Here is a 16,683-nt window from a genome sequence, read left to right as displayed (position 1 = left end):
GACATCCCACAGGAGCGTGCTCGGTGGCACAAACAGGAGCCCAAGGCTCACGGGAGCTTAGCTGGCTTTAGGTGTCAGAAGAATAACCTCCACCTTGTGGCTTTTTTCTTTCTTGAGACTCTTCCATATTCTGTAAATGAAATGTAAAAACATCTGAAAAGGCTCAGCTCCCTGCCTTTACCTGGTCTCTGCCAGCTGCCTGGCAAGGTCTTGTCGGAGCCACTCGGTGGCTGCCAGTCGGCCCTCAAGGTCAGCCTTCTGGCCCAGCAGCTCCTCCTCTTGCCACACCTGGGCCACTTCATGCCCTTGGTCAGAGGATTCCTGGCTCAGATACTCCAGAGACCAGCTGGATGACTCTTCCTCCAGGGAATCCTGCAAGTGGGACAAGGTACAGCTCGAGCCCTTCCTCAGGAGCCCTGTGCAGAGCCAGCCAGTGCCACCTCGCAGGCAGCCAGAGGACAAGGAGCACCTGTGCCCTGGTCTCAAAGTTTCACATCATCTGCCTCTGCAGCTCTGATAACCTGGGCTGCCAAAAGCCTCTGGCACTGTTACCTTGGAAGTGCTGTGTCAGGCCCTGCTGCCTTGCCTGGGCCCATGACAGCTCCTTCCCAACAAACATCCCTACTCCAAATTCTGTGTTTTCATCCAAAAATACTTCAATTTTCACAACTGCCAATACAATTTACTCTAAGCACCAGGATTGGTGGACATTTTCTCCCATTAATCCAAAACTCTGCTGGGTTTAGTCCATCACTCTGCTCACTTGTTCTATTCTTTCCCACACCAAACCCAAACCCCCACATGTTGCAGCTCCTTTTGTGGGCTCAGGAGAAGCAGCTCCCATGCCCAGCTTTTGGCCTGGAGTTGATTTGAACAACAAGCTCCAGAGCTGGATCAGTCGTTCCAGGCGTGCCAGGAAACAATCTGGCAGTCAGTGGTCTCTGGCTGGAGCCAGGCAGACAGACAAGGCTGCCTGCTGCAGCCCAGGCTGCTTTGTCCAAGCAGGCCTGCACTGACAGGGATAGAGACCCACCTCTTCATGGGAAACATCATTGGAATAATTCAGGGACACTGCAATGGACTGAAGGACAATTCCTGTGTCTGGCTGGATCTTTCCCTTCAGGGTGTCCAAGTGTTTCTTCAGAACCCCTTTGGCAAGCTCACTCTTGTTCAGTGCAGCAGTCAGTACTTGATTGTTGTTTCTCAATTTCTTCATTGCAGCAGCCCCATGCTCCAAATCTTCCTGACTGCCTTCCATCTCCACTTCTAATTCTTCATTATTTTCCCTAAGATTTCTCATCTCATAGGCACGCATTTCATTCTTCTTTTCCAGATCTCTCATCTGCTGCTGGTACAATTCCTGTCCATGCTGCCAAAACAGGGAGAAAAAGGGTCACTCATTCCCTCTCTTGGTTTGCTTTTCATACCAGATCTGGACTCCTGCAGCAGGGGCAGGCACAGGCTGCCCCTCTCTCTCTGCCCCTCGGGATGCTGCAGACCTTAGCTGGGATCCCCCTTGATGCTGCATCTTTCCCAGCTCACTCAGCCCATCCCAGCTTCCTTTCTGCCCTTCCCCGACCTCCTGCAGCTCCACTCCAGTGCTCCTTTGGGGAGGAGCTGCCAGAACGGCAGCCAGGATTTCAAGTGCACGCTAAGCAGGATTCAGGCAGTGCCAGGAGGATGTGCTCTCCATCAGGGAGGAAGGGAAGAGCAAACACCCCCAGCCTTTCTTTCCCTGGGGCTGGGCTGACAGGAGTGGTTTTCCAACTCTCCTGTGTAGAGCTTCCATGGCTCCATCCCTGAGAGCCCCACTGCCCTCTCTGGGAGCAGCAATGGCCAGGTCAGTCTGTCATTCTCTGCTGCCACTCAGGACGAGTTCTCCCCTTGCAGGCACACGTCCTGGTGGGGATCAGCACTTGGCTTTCCTCTCCTCTCTCCCCACTGGCTGCTCTCACATGGCCAAGGCCAAACACCTTTCTATTAACAGCAAACTTGGGACTCTCCCCTCCCCGTCCAGATATCAAGAAATCTGAACATGGGTTTGGACACCAGGAATTCCCCAAACCATGCAATGTCAATAGGGACGGTGAGGACATTGAGAACTAAAGGTTCTAGGGCACAGAAGCCCAGCATGGAGGAAAATCAGCAGCCTCAGCATTAAGTGCCTTCGCCATGACTACAGCATCTTCTCCTCCTTATTCAGAAGAACGGAATTACAAAAGTTAAACTGGAAAAAGGTACCCCTTAGAACTATGAACACAAGGTCCAAACATAGCTAGGAAATGGCCCTTTGTGGCAACTGCCAATCTCACCAGCACATCTTTCCCTTCCTCCTGCAGCCTCTGCAATTTCCTCTGCAGAGAGTGACAAAAAGTCACATCCTCTTCCTTCAAGGCAATGGCGTTTTTCTTCTGGGCACTTTCTAGAGAGATTTTCTGGTGTTCTGCCCTCAACATTGCTGCAGCAGGGAAGGGGAGGGAGGAGGGGAAATAAGATCTCAAGTTAAACCGATGTGCATCCATCAGAGACAACAGCACTGTCTTCTCTGCTTGCCTGTATTTGCCAGGCCCCAAGCCCACAAAGGCTCCAAAACTGATGGAAATGAAAGTAACTTCTCGGTACAGAAAAAGGCAGGAATGAAAGGGGCAAGGTTCAGAGGGATAGGAAAGTGTGTTTGCTCTTGGCCTTGTGCAGAGTGGGCAAGGCAAGAGAGATGAAGGAGAGGGGATGCCTGGGCAGGCCTGCTCCAGTGAGGCCAGTAGCCTGGAGGCTCTGGCAGGGCCTGGAGTTTGGGGCAATGGAGCTGAGGCATCCAGCTACAGCTCCTTAGCACAGACACGGCACCTGAGAGGCACCAGCTGTGCACGGGATCAGCCCTAGCACAGCCAGGTGGCACTGCCAGCCACAGCATCTTTCTCAAGAGAAAGCTTCCACTGGCACTCGGATGGATAAATCTCCTGCTGCTCGTTTTTCCCCTCTGCCATCTCTGGGCACTTTTCCTCTCTGAGGCATCAGTGAGATCCCCACAGGTGAGACAGGATGGGGCAGTGGATGGGAGAGGAGAAACTGTACCTTGCTCACTTTGCTCCAGCAATTTCAGCAGCTCCTGATTGCGAGCCCTGAGATTGTCCCTCTGAGCCTGTCTCGTCCTCAGCTCCAGCTCCATGGCCTTACATTGTGTGGCCATGGCCTCTGCTCTTTCCTCAGAGCACTGGAGCCTCACACACAGCTCAGACTCCTTAGTTTCCAGCTGCTTCTGTTGAGTTTCCTGGCAAGATGCCTTCTTCTTCACTGCCTCTAGCAGGGCCCAGGCCTGGAAGATGGATGCACACAGCCTCAGGGACAGGGCTGCTCCTGAGGCAGCAGAGTTGGCCACAGGGAGAGCAGCAAAGAAGAAATTACTTCAAGCCAAAACCAGAAGGGACAGAAGCAAAAATTCCAATGGAGACAAATGTAGAGAAAACAAGTAAGGGAGGCACTGGGCATCCTTGGGCGGCAGCTCTGAACAGCGGCTCAACTGGCTGTGCTGGAAGTGCCCTGCCCAGCCTGCCACAGCCACCTCTGTGTCCCCACATTGCTCAGTGCCCGGCACAGGCCCACACTCTGTCTGGGACAGCACTGCTAACAGAGGGACAGAGAAGCCCCAGAGGAGTCTGCTGCTGCTTCTCTTCCCAGACTTCCTGCTGGGACCCGGGAGAGGATGGGGGAAAACTTCTGCAGCAGACACCAGATCCAGCCTCAGGGTGCAGCAGCAGCCCCGGGCAGAACACGGTAGCTGTGGATGCTGCTGGGAGGGGAAAGATGTTGGAGCCTCCAAGCCAAAGGTGCTGTTGTGTGTCCCTGGAGAAGAGGATGGCACTGCACAGCTTACCTGCGTGTTCAGCCCCAGCAGTTCTCTTCTATGCTCAGAATAGAGCTGCTCTGTCTCCTGAAGGGCAAATTGACACTGAGACACCTGATTTTTCAGCACCAAGTTCTGCTCTTCCAGTGTTCTGAGGCACTGGTTCTTCTCCTCCAGAGACAGAATCAGGCTAGAAGGGAAGCAAGCAACTCATTACTAAATGATATCACATTTTATCAACTCTTAGGACTTGCACCAGCTCAGGGGAAAACTGCTCTGTCTGATGAGGTTTGTCTGAACAACTTGGCTGTTTGTTCCCCCTGCAGTCCCAGCCCAGCATGTGCCTACTCTGCTTTGTCCCTGAAGGAACAGTGAGTTCCTGCCTACAGGCCCTACCTTCTTTTTGAGATGGAAATGTGAATTCAAACATAACAAAGTCTTGCCATGAAGACATTAGGGGAGAGGAACAATTTCCTTCTGACTAACCAGGCTCCAAACAGGGAGGTTTGGTCAACATGGAAGAGACATTTGCTTCCCCCACCTTACACATCCAGGTAGGACGAGCAGCACCCTACAGCCAGGGAATCTCTGGCAAGTTCCCTAAGATTTACCAGCACCCATCCTACTTTCAGCTGGAGAAACAAAGGCCAAAGTGGCAACTGAGGCTTGGAGCACAACCTGATGGAAGATGCAGAAGGCTCCAAGCAAGCAGGAGTGCCCTGCCTTTCCTTTGTCTTCTTCTTGGAGCAAGAATCCTGTGGCACTGAAGCCTGGCAGGACTTGATCAGCTGCAGGAGCCCCCCACACCGTGGTGCTGTTTCTTGCATTCTTGGCACAGTCAGAAATGCCTGTGACTGTGCAGGGTGGCAGGGACCCTGCTTGACCCCCTGCAGGCAGCGGGGGACATTTGATGAGGAAGGATGCAACAGAAACATTCTTGTTTCTGGGCTGCCTCCGAGGGCATTCTGGCCTAGATCAGCAATCAGGGCCTTAAGATGGTTCTGCCCAGAAATAGCATCAGATGCCAGGCTGATCCAGGTGCCAAAGGCTTCAAGTTACAGGACCCAAGGTGGAGCTGATGGATGTATCCAGCTCCTTACAGTGCAGCTTGGGCAGTGTCAACACACCCACCTAACCACTCAATACCCCCTTAGAGGAAGAGGGCTACCCCAAAAGCCTTTGTCTTCAGAAGAACTCTGTCTGAAGGCTTAAAAGAAAAGAAAATGAAACTCAACATCCAGACAATGAGACATGACTGCATGGAGAGTTCAGAATCTGCCATTCAGGAAATGCTGCCAGAGCCCCTAGCAGGTGCAAAGATGGCAAAGAGGGAATCCATTCATCACAATGCAGAGTCCCACAGGCTTTCATTTACCTGGCTTTTTCCCTCTCTAGGGCAGTGACGGAAGCCTGCAATTCTGAATTCTGCTGAGCCACTTCTTCCCAATGACTCCATTCCCTCTCCAAGTTCTGCAGATGCTCCTGCAGCTCCTTGTTCTGATGTTCTGCCTCCTCCAGCAGCTTCTGGACATTTTCAACCTCTAAGAGCTTCTGCCAGGACTCTTCCTGGGGCTGCCTCCCATCTTGCTGGGCTCTCTGCACAGTCAGTTCCTGGCACTCTCGGGAGGCTGCCAGCTGAGATGTCAACTCTCCCACCTCCAGTCAAAGAGAACAAAGCAGTCAGAGGCTAGAGCCACAGCTTCTCACTCTCAGCCACAGCAAGGCTCTGAGCAAAGGTAAAGGACAATTTCCATTTCTCCCTGTCCTGAGAGCACCAGATTCACAAAGCATATGGACAACTTGTTTCAGTCTCTCAGTGGCCCACCACCAAGGGCACCTGAAAAAGCACCTGCCAAGCCAAGGCTAGCAAGAAGAGGCCAGCAGGAATCCATGCTGGTGGTTGCTGGCCAACAGCGCAGAGGACTAGCCCAGCTGTCCAGAGCAGCAGCTGACATTCAGCAGAGGATTGAGTGTCCCCCAGAGCAGCTGCCATGGAGCCCCCAGAACACGAGACAGCCCCAGGGCTCACCCCAGCAGCTGCTGCTCTGCCATGGAAAAGCAAGAAGGCCACAGACCCCTGGCTGCATGACTGCAGTGTCACTGCAGTTTCACTCACCTGCTTTTGTAGAGCCTCCCTCTGCTCAAGGAGGAGATTCATTTCCTCTTTGAGGCCTTGTAGCTCTTCCTCATGCCTCCTCTGCACTGCCTGGACTTCACTGCGAGCCTCCTGCAGCTCATCCTGCAGATTTGCCTTGACGGTCTGGCAACAAGAAGCAGAACAACTCCCTGGGATCTGCCCTCAGGCTCACCTCTTTCCATGTGCTGCCCCCAAATCCCATTCCCTCTGCTGCTTCTTTTGGCTTCTCTCCCCAGCTCTGCTTCACTGCAAGCCTTCCTTCCTGGGGCTGAGCTCTGGAGCTTACCAGGCTCTGTGCTCCCAGGGCCTGAAGCAGCCCTTGCTTCCTCAGTCCCAGGAGCTGCCTTTTGTGCCCTGGTCACTGCCCTGTCCTCTGTAGCCTGCCTACTCACACTCACCTGCCCCTTCTCTTGCTGCTCTTTCACCTCCTGCCTGAGCTGCTGGACCTGCTGGCGGGCTCGGCTGAGCTCTCCCTGAGTTTGGAGCAGTGCCTCTGCTAAAGCACTCTTCTCCTCCTGCTCTTCCAGCAGGACCTGCACAGAAGGAAACAGCAGAGGCCTTCACACTTCTCCTGCAACATCCTTGTGGCAAGGGGCAAAGACTGATGGGCTCACGTGCTCTCAGAGCACTTGGCTGCTGCTGCCCTGGGCCACTGCCTGCTCTGGGGGAGACACAGCTTCCCAGGAAGGGACTTAAAACACAGCCCCGAAGACATCTCTGGGTTACTGTTCAGAAATACTCCAGGCAAGCCTTTAAAAAGATCTTTCTCCTGTCAGCATTCCTGCTGCACCCTCCCCATGCCCACTAAAGAAAAGTCCTACAAGCTCACCTTGGCCATGAAGATCTACCAGTACACACCAAAAGGGGAGCAGAAAGAGAACAGTGAAGATACCCTGAGGTACATCTTAGAGCAACAGAGCACAAGAGTAGCACAGAAATCTCAGCTGACAGCTGAGATGTTTCTGCCTGGCTTCCTGTGAGAGAGCTCATTCCTGGTGCCAAAGACAGCCCCGTTTAGCTTTCACCTCCCCTAATTCAGTGTAGAAGACATGGAGGGCATGCTCCACACAGCCCCATATTCTGCCATCTCCCACAGCTCCAGCCTTGCAAAAAATCACAACAGCTCTCCTCTCACAATCATTACCTCTTGCTGGGCACTTTCAGATTTCTTTAGTTCTTCTTGTTGGGCCAGCAGGGTGGCAAATTTCTGCCCCATCTCAAACAGCACCTTCTTGTGCTCCTGCTCTCTCTCTGCTTTCTCTTTTTCCCATTGCTCCAGCATCTCCTGCATCTCTGCACGGTGCCTTTTGCGCTCACTTGCCTGAGGAGGGGAGGAAAAATTTGCAAGATGAAGTCCCAGGGAAGCTCCTTGCTGAAAGATGTGAAGCTCCATCCCTCCCACAACCCCCAACTGGAAAAGACTACAGCACTGGCTTTCTGCACTCCAGGAACTGTGTCCTGTCAGGGAATTCAAAAGGAGGCTCAGCAGGTGCAAGAATCACAGACTTGTGGACTCTCTTCTGCTGGCAAAGACCTTCCCAAGCATTGAGTCCAAGCACTCAGAAAAGGAGGTGTCACCTTCCCCTCTCTGATGCCCCAGTCACAAGGACTGAAGGACCAGTGACAGGGGGCCTGTTCCCTTTGCTTCCAGCCCAAAGCTAATCCCTCTGTCCACCATGGAAGCACAGCAAGAAAGGAACCGAGTTCCCACGCCTGCAGCCAGCAGCACTGTTGGCATCTGCTCCACGCTGCCATCTGCTCTGTGGCAGGTAGGACTCGGGGATGATCCTGCCTTGGGCTGCCACGCTTTGGGTGGGCACTGCCCAACCTGCTCTGGAACTCCTCTTACACCCTCACTGAAGCTGTGGCTGCATTTACTGTCCCAGCACCATCCTGGGCGCCTTCACGCTCCTCCAAGTCCAAGCTGCTGGCTCTGCTGCCCAGCCCAGCAGCAGGAGGCCTCTGGCAGAGGACTGCTGCCCTTTCACACCCTCAGCCTCTGCTTGTGCTAAACCAACCCACAGGGCTGGCTTGGACAATTCAGAAGCATATTGTCCCCTACCAGGTCATCCCGGAGCTTCTTTATTTCCACTTGCTGAGCAGTTCCCTGAAGCCTGAGGCTTTCGTGATGCTGCTGCTCTGCCCACAGGAGCTGTTGAGCTGTGTCTTCCTGTTCCTGCCTCCTGAGAGCTCTCTCTGCTTCCAGCTCATGTTGCAGGCACTTCACTTGTCCTGCAAACATGACCAAGAGCAAGAGGCAGAGTCTTTACTGACTTTACTGACCTCAGGCCCTTTCAGTGCCTTCAGCCCCACCACTCCTCAGAAGCTCTGTGGACAGAGAGGGCTTTACAGGCTGCTTAGCTTCTCTAGGCAGAGGCAGCACTACAAACAAAGCACACGAGGTTCTCACCTTCTATCACATCCTTGTCCTGTGTGACTGTGAGCACTTGAGCTTCCAAATGGTTCCTGGTGATCTCCAGCTCTGATATCTGCTGCTGAGCAGCAAGCAGCCTGGATTGCAAACTCTCCTTTGCTGACCTACAAGTGTCAAATACGGACAGACATGAGTTGCTTGCTCCAAACACCCACAGCCCAGTATACCACGACAACGTGGCTCAAGATCTCCACACCTGTGTATGGAAAATGGGTCACCTGGAAACTCATCCAGAGAAGGCACATCTGGGCCATTTCAAGAGCAGAGCAGTGCCCTCTGAGGGACTGCCCAGGCCTTCCTTATGGCCTGCTATAGCACAGACTGCCCAGCCCAAGCTGGCCTCAACAGCCAAACCTTCAGTTGCTGTTCCTGACCTATGACACTGGGTAGCTGTGCCCAAACAGGCTGGAGCAAGGAGCAAAAGCCCAGCCCTGCTCACAGCCCTTCTCTCATCAGCACCTCCGAGCTGCTCTGCAGAAGGACAGAACAGGTTCTTGTCCTGGCTGACTCCTGACATTTTAATGCTCTTGATAATGGACATAAAGGTACATCATCCTCCAGACACCCAGTATTTAAGAGGCTTCAGAACTGCTTTGCAGACACAGTAAAATCTCATGGTCATGACAGCACTTGTAAAAAATCACAACAGCCTTTTGCCTGAACAACAACTACCTGAATGCAGAGACTGCACTTTCAACTCTTGCATGGTCAAGGAGTAGACTTGCCACCTTTATTTTAGTGTTGCCCTCTAAGCAGGCAGTAGCCCAAGGGACTTGTCCTTCCTTACAGAGTGAGAGGGACCATCCAAAGGCACCTTGGAGGCTTTGGCAGCTGGCTGCCCATCAACAATCATCAAGAGTGCCCAGAGGCTGTTGAGAATTCCAAAGAGCTTTCCCTGCTGCTCTCTAACCCGCTCTATGTCCTGTCCCACACTTCTCAAGAGTGTGCTTGGAAGCAGAAATGCCTCAAGATTTTCAGCAGGAGCCTTTGGCTCCCCCCTGATTGGCAGTGTGCTACACCCAAAGTGCCAAGGTAAGAGCCTGGAATGCTGAAGATGAAGCTTCCTGATCTGAAGATCAGGATCATGTCAAGCTACTTGGAAAGGAACGAGGGATGTTCAATGCCCAGAACAAGGAACCAAACCCAAGAGAAACCTGAGGTTTCACTCACTAATGGTTGAACTATTACTACTCAGTTCAGGGCTGGGTGGATTGCTGTGGACATCCCACAGGAGCGTGCTCGGTGGCACAAACAGGAGCCCAAGGCTCACGGGAGCTTAGCTGGCTTTAGGTGTCAGAAGAATAACCTCCACCTTGTGGCTTTTTTCTTTCTTGAGACTCTTCCATATTCTGTAAATGAAATGTAAAAACATCTGAAAAGGCTCAGCTCCCTGCCTTTACCTGGTCTCTGCCAGCTGCCTGGCAAGGTCTTGTCGGAGCCACTCGGTGGCTGCCAGTCGGCCCTCAAGGTCAGCCTTCTGGCCCAGCAGCTCCTCCTCTTGCCACACCTGGGCCACTTCATGCCCTTGGTCAGAGGATTCCTGGCTCAGATGCTCCAGAGACCAGCTGGATGACTCTTCCTCCAGGGAATCCTGCAAGTGGGACAAGGTACAGCTCAAGCCCTTCCTCAGGAGCCCTGTGCAGAGCCAGCCAGTGCCACCTCGCAGGCAGCCAGAGGACAAGGAGCACCTGTGCCCTGGGCTCAAAGTTTCACATCATCTGCCTCTGCAGCTCTGATAACCTGGGCTGCCAAAAGCCTCTGGCACTGTTGTCACCAACTTGTTTTAGGAAAAATCCTTTCCTTAGGATTTTTCTCTCCTGAGAAGCTGAGAGGCCTCAGGAACAAACTGTAAACAATTCTTATCTGCTGCTGTGGAATGCACCAGGGGGAATATGTGATTGGTCTCGTCTGGTTTTTTAGAATTAATGCCCAATCACAGTTCACCTTTCCAGACTCTCTTGGTCCGAGACAAACCTTTGTTTTTCATTCTTTTCCTTTTCTTAGCTTAGCCTTCTGATGAAATCCTTTCTCTCTATTCTTTTAGTATAGTTTTAATATATTTTCTATCATAAAATAATAAACCTAGCTTGCTGAAGCATGGAGTCAACCTTCTCGTCTCTTCCCTCATCCTGGGACCCTTGTGGACAATACTGCACACTGTTACCTTGGAAGTGCTGTGTCAGGCCCTATTGCCTTGCCTGGGCCCATGACAGCTCCTTCCCAACAAACATCCCTACTCCAAATTCTGCATTGTCACCCTAAACCACTGCATCTTCCACAACAGCCACTTGGCAAATAAAATTTCTATCTGGATCTATTTCACTGCTGGACATTTTCAGGAACGTAGGGGAAAACAAGTTGGCTTGCTGAATCAAGGGAAAATACATAGGATTTCCCCCTTCTAGAACAAAACCCACATCCAAGTGTCACCTCCTCACATATTGAACCCTCTGCAACAAGAGGATGCTTGGCACGGGAACAGCTCTTGTGCTGAGCAGACATTTAGTGACTGGTGGACATCTGGCTGATGTGGCCAAAGCAAAACCTCTGCTGTGCATTTGCCAAACCTACCACACTCCCCAGAACTGAGACTGTCTGACAGAGCCACTCTGAAACAAAGCCTTCTCTTGCAGCCATCCTGTAACACCCAATCCAAACCTCCTCCGGGGCTGTTTCCTCTTCTCCTGTCCCTTGTTCCCTGGAAGGAGAGCCTGACCCTCAGCTGGCTGCAGCTTCCTGTCACAGGGAGTTGTGGAGAGCAAGAAGGTGCCCCCTGAGCCTCCTTTTCTCCAGGCTGAGCCCCCCTAGCTCCCCCAGCCTCTCCTGGTCACACCTGTACTCCAGACCCTTCCCCAGCTCCATTCCCTGTTTTAGAGGCTCTGTGGCTGCCCAAAGCCATACATTTTGCAGAAGCATGCAACACTTTGCTGATGAACGTGCATATCCCTGCCTAAGAAATGCATGTGCCATCTTGAGCCAGGTGTGCACAGCAGTGTGCCTGTCCTCTACTGCCAGAAAGAGCATCTGGGCTGATCTGGCTGCCACAACTGCCACTCCCACAGGTGCTGCCCAGCAATAAGGTGTTCAGAGCCGTGCTAACATCATCCCTCTCTTGCTCCAGCAGATCCCTCTGAAGCTGCAATTCCTCCAATGTCTGCCTCTTGACTTCCAGCTGCCTCTGCAATGATGGCTCTTCTCCCTCGAGTGCAGCCAAGTCCTCCACTGTACAAGAAGGGGCAAGATGAGTTTTCAAGGAAAAACCAGTCTCCTTTCCAAAACCAACCTCCATCATGTCCTGCTGCTCTGCCTTTTCTGCCTGGGCTGATGCTTCCTTCTGCTGCTTGGTGCTCTTCTGATGCAGACAAAAGGCTCCTGGCTCTGGGATTCCGGTGCATTGCAGCAGAATTTCCCTGGACTTCTCAAGGTTTGCACAGTCACTGCAGAGACAAGGCTCAGTCAGAAGAAACAAGAGGCCTGAAGAGTCAGCAGTGCCATTATCAGCACTCCAGGATGGAGCTGGGGGCAGTGGGCTAAGGAAGACCTTGGTCTTTCCCTCCCAAGGAAATCCTGCAGAGGCAAAGGGAAAGGAAGGCAGGATTATGCCTTCTTTCAGTAAGAAGCAGTGGCTGTGCAGGAGCAAGCAAAGAACAGAATTCAGGGAAGCAGCACAGCGAGAAGAAGGAGTCTTCTATTCCAGCATGGCTCTGCATCTCCCAGACAGCCTTGGGAGGCAAATAGAGCATGAAAAACCCAGACAGGACAATGCTCGAGAGCCACACTGAGGCCTACACATGGTAGGCAGGTGATTTCTTCTCCAGGACACCTCTGACCACCCAGACCTGGAAGCAGATTGCCTCTGGAATGCAGGAGGAGGAGGAGGAAATGCTCACCTACTGATTTCTTCTAGTAGAGAGCCTATGATTTGGTATTGGCTTCTGATCCTCTGGGTTCTCTCCTCTATTTGGTCAAACTGTTGCCACATGCGCCCACAATTCTCTGTAGCTTCCCGAGCCAATTCAAAGGGATGCTGCTCATCAGTGGATGTCAGAGTAGAGAGGATGTTCCCAGGATTGTGGGTCGAGATGATGGAATTGGCCATGCTGTCACCGTTGTCTGCCAGCACCTGAAAGCCCACATCCAGCTGTTAGTCAGGTATTGTGTTCCTATTCCAAAGTAGCACTGAAATGCCTCTTCTGATCCCACAAGAACCAGTGTCCATTCATGGAGAGCCAGTTTCAAAATGCCAGCCAGCTCAGCACAGTTTACTCACCTCAGGGGGTCTGGAGGAACGTCCCTGGTGAGAAAGCCCTCGAGCTCCCTGCAAGTGCACAGGGAAGAGCACACTCAGACTGCATGGCTGCCCCTGAGGCAGTTGCCTCTAAGTGCTTCCCAGCCTGTCCCAGAGCACAGCACTTCCAGCTGAGCTCTTCCTCTCCGTGGCAATATTTTCAGCCCAGCAGTTTGACAGCAGCACAAACAAACATGCTGGAAGGTGTCTCATCACTTCTAAGAACACGAGAAGGGGAGCTGCCCAGAGCCCAATCCATCCTGGCCGTGAACACCCCCAGGGATCTAGGGGCAGCCACAACTTCTCTGGGCAACCTCAAGCCTGGGTGCCAGGGCCTCAGCACCCTCAGAGGGCAGAATTCCCTGCCAATATCCCATCCATCCCTGTCGTGTCTTGGTGGGAAGGCTTGTCCTGTCCCTGCAGGTCCCTGGCTTAAGTCCCTCTCCAGCTCTCTTGCAGCCCTTTCATGCATTGGAAGGGGCGCTAAGGTCACCCTGGAACCTTCTCCAGCCTGGACAACCCCAACTCTTGCATCCTTTTCCCTTGGCACAGGTGCTCCAGCCCTTGGAGCGTCTTCCTGTCATCCTTCTGACCTCTTCTGGGCCACTGGGGATCATTTTGGAGATGTCTGGGAGAAACTCATTCTTGACTCTGGGAAGCACTGACACTGTTCTGTAATTTGGGTGAGGGGAAGGCAATGAAAAGCTGCTGCCTTGTTTGTGCCCATGGCCTCCAGTGGGACAAGGACAGAGGAGGAGATGTGGCTGTGCTCTGGGATATCCAGGAGCCCCCTATTCCCTCCCAGGCCCCTGCAGGGCTTGGCACAAGGAGAGCAGCGGCCTTGACACTCACCCTCCGGGTCTCCATCTGCCCCCCAAATGAAGAGTTAGAAAATATTAGTGACCAAAGGCCCTTGGTCTTTGCAGGGTCTAAACCCCAGTGACCAAATGCCCTTGGCCTTTGCAGAGTTCAGACCCCAATATCCAAAGGCCCTTGGCCTTTGCAGGGTCTGAATCCCAATATCCAAAGGTTCTTGGCCTTTGCAGGGTCAATAGCACACGAGTGCCGTTGGCCTTTGCAAGGTCCAAGCCCCAAAGAGCACGAGCTGTTGACAGCTCCAGGGTCCAAACCCCAATAGCCAGGAGCTGCTGATTGTTGCCAGGATCCAATCCCCAGCATTCCATGGCCTTTGTGACAGTTACCAGGGTCATACCCCCAGCATTCCATGGCCTTTGTGATGGCTGCCAGGGTCCAAACCCCAGCATTCCAGGGGCTGTTGGAGAGGCCCTCCCTGGCTCTCCCCCCACCCCAGCTCCCTGCTGCTCCTGGCACAGGCCCTGCCTCCCCTGGGTCCCCAGAGCCCTCCTGGGCAGCTGGGCAGGGACCTGGCTCATAAGTCAGTTTTAAGGCTCAGCATTCTCAAGACCTCCAGGCTCTTTAAGGATATGCTTAGTTCCTCAGTTATGGGAATTCTTCTGTCTTCCCGGACAAAGGGGACATGAAAGAAAAGGCCTAAAGAGGTTCATGGTGCTTACAAATATTCATGGAAAGAAAAGCTTTGCCTTTAGAACAGCCACATGAAGAGGAAGAATGGTGTTTCAGGGGCCTTTAAAATTTCTACAGAGAAATGCCAGGACCTGCAGTGTTTAAGGCTCATAAAATAGATCAAGAACACTGAGACAAACACAAATGTATTTTCGTCTCTGCTTTATGTTTGGCATTATATCACTAGGTCTTGTAGGCAGAAGAAAAGTCTTGCTGCTTACATCAAAGATTCCTTGCTAGGAACAGACCTTCAAGAACCAAATGAGTCTGCTTGCAGAAGCTTTGGCAGGTACTTTTTTGCCCTCATCTTCGATAGTGTTCATCTGTGTCCTAGGGAGGATTTTTGTGCCCCAGTTGACACGAATGGGCTTCTGAGCAGGGCACGAATCCTGCGTGGAAGAGAAGAGCTGCACCTGCCTTCTCTAAGGCCTGTCTCTCCAGAGACAGATGGCCCAAGGATGTCACTGCCAAGTTAAGGTTCAGAGAGCAATGCAGCTTCAAGTCTCTGCTTCCACAAGAGCAGCTTTGGGCTCCTTGAGCAGAGCTGCAAAGGAGCAGGACAGCTCCTGGTGAAGGTCTGACAGCTCCTGCCTGGTCCTTGCACAGCTCTCAGTGTAGTTCTGCCGGTGCTGTCGGTCTTGGGCCAGCTGTGACTGCAGCAGGGACACCTGAAAGAGGCACAAGGCCCAGCTCAGACAAGCCCACGCTGGCAGGAGCACCTGCAGCCCCACGGTTCCGGCTCTCGGGGCAGACACAGCCTCCAACTCCAGCCCTCATCAATACTCTGCCCTTGGGCAAGGGGAAAGGAACAGGCTCCCAGACAGAACAGAGCTCAGATGGTCAACAAGTCCAGCTCAAGGCTGGCAAACCCTTCCCACGTACATCCCTCAGCCACCACCAGGTCTAGTACAGAGACTTCCAATGGGATTTAGGAACCATTTGGTGATTTCCAAAGCACACATTAGGGCCACTCACCCCTTTCTCCACAGGCTGTTCCTCAGCACAAGGGCTGCTGCTCCCCTGAGCTCATGGAGGACTCTTCTACTTGAGCTGCTGGGCTGCCAGCCCAGGCATGAGGAAATGTGGTGCTTGAGTTTTTTTGGTGCTTTCTTGAGGCATTTGAGCACCTCAAACCCCATTTTATACATCCCTATTTTTCACAATGTTCACTCTCCTTTAAAAATTTATAAGTTGAATAAAGGACAATAAGAGACAAAGATAATAAAGCAAAGTTTTGGTGGTGTGTGCTTGGCATTTAGCCAAGAGCACACCTGCCATTTCAGAGATGTCCTTTACATACCCTTTCTATTACATCAGCCTACTGCATAGTCAGAAACAATTATGCCTCTTTAAACTTTTCCCCAAACTAGTTTACATGTTCCAAGAATTGTTTAGCATGGCTGCTCCTCAGGTCCACCTTTTCAGAGCGTGTGCATTTTGTGGCTGTTGTTTTAGTCTGTCCTTGTTATCACCTCCTGTTTGGGCTTTGGTCCATGTTTTCTACAGACAGTGGGTGCTGATAACTGGCATGTCAGCAGCAGGGGGCTCCATCATATGTTCATTGAATGTTATCCCAACCAAGCAGGCAGTTTAACACAGGCATACTATATCAGTTATTTCACTACTATGTCTAGGTTTAGTGAACAACAGAAAAAACCCCTATTTTTTATAGCAAAGTGACTCTAATATACATATAGAATCCAACTAAATATTTGCAAAAAGCCAATATTAAAATATGTATTTATAATAATACTTTTCCTGACAGCACCCATATCTGCTCCCCTGATAGCCGAAGAGAGGGGCGGGGGTTTGGTTCCACAGGGGTCCTGCAGAAATTTTGGACACAACGTATTACATATCATTGTCCCACATGCCCATGCAAAGTGACTCTGAAAGGAAAAGACAAAGTCTGAGCAGGACTCAGTGACACTGGAGCTAAGTATGCCCCTGTGACACAGAAAAGGAACATGTGGGCCAGGGCACCAATGCTGCTCTGAGCCCTGGGGCCCGGGGAGCACTGACATCAGCCCGTGTGGCAGAGTCCCCGCCGAAGCAAAGTCCCCTCAAGCGCTGGCAGTGCGGGTGCCCATCTCCTGCCCCAGAGACCTGTGCCTCCAGAGGGCTTCTCTGCCAGAGGGCAGCCAAAGCTGACGTGCACTGGGGGCTGTGCTCCATCCTACAGGGCCTCTTGGTAGGAGCACCTGGAGCACCTGGTGGCAACATTTGGTATGGGCCAGATGATGTTGCTCCTTCCTGGAATGATTTTTTCAAGGAAGGGATTAGCAGTAGCACAGAAACACCAACAGCTACAGAATTTCACAGCACAAAGAGACTCCACCAAAACACTGCCATGTTTCCTTGTGCTTTTCTGTCTTTCTTGCACTCGGAAAGAAAAAGAATTGGCCCATCCTCTGCTATTCAACTGTCCACTTACGGGT

Source organism: Haemorhous mexicanus, chromosome 18 (assembly GCF_027477595.1).
Source record: "Haemorhous mexicanus isolate bHaeMex1 chromosome 18, bHaeMex1.pri, whole genome shotgun sequence".
Classification (NCBI taxonomy): Eukaryota; Metazoa; Chordata; class Aves; order Passeriformes; family Fringillidae; genus Haemorhous; species Haemorhous mexicanus.
Note: the sequence above shows the minus strand (reverse complement) of the source record.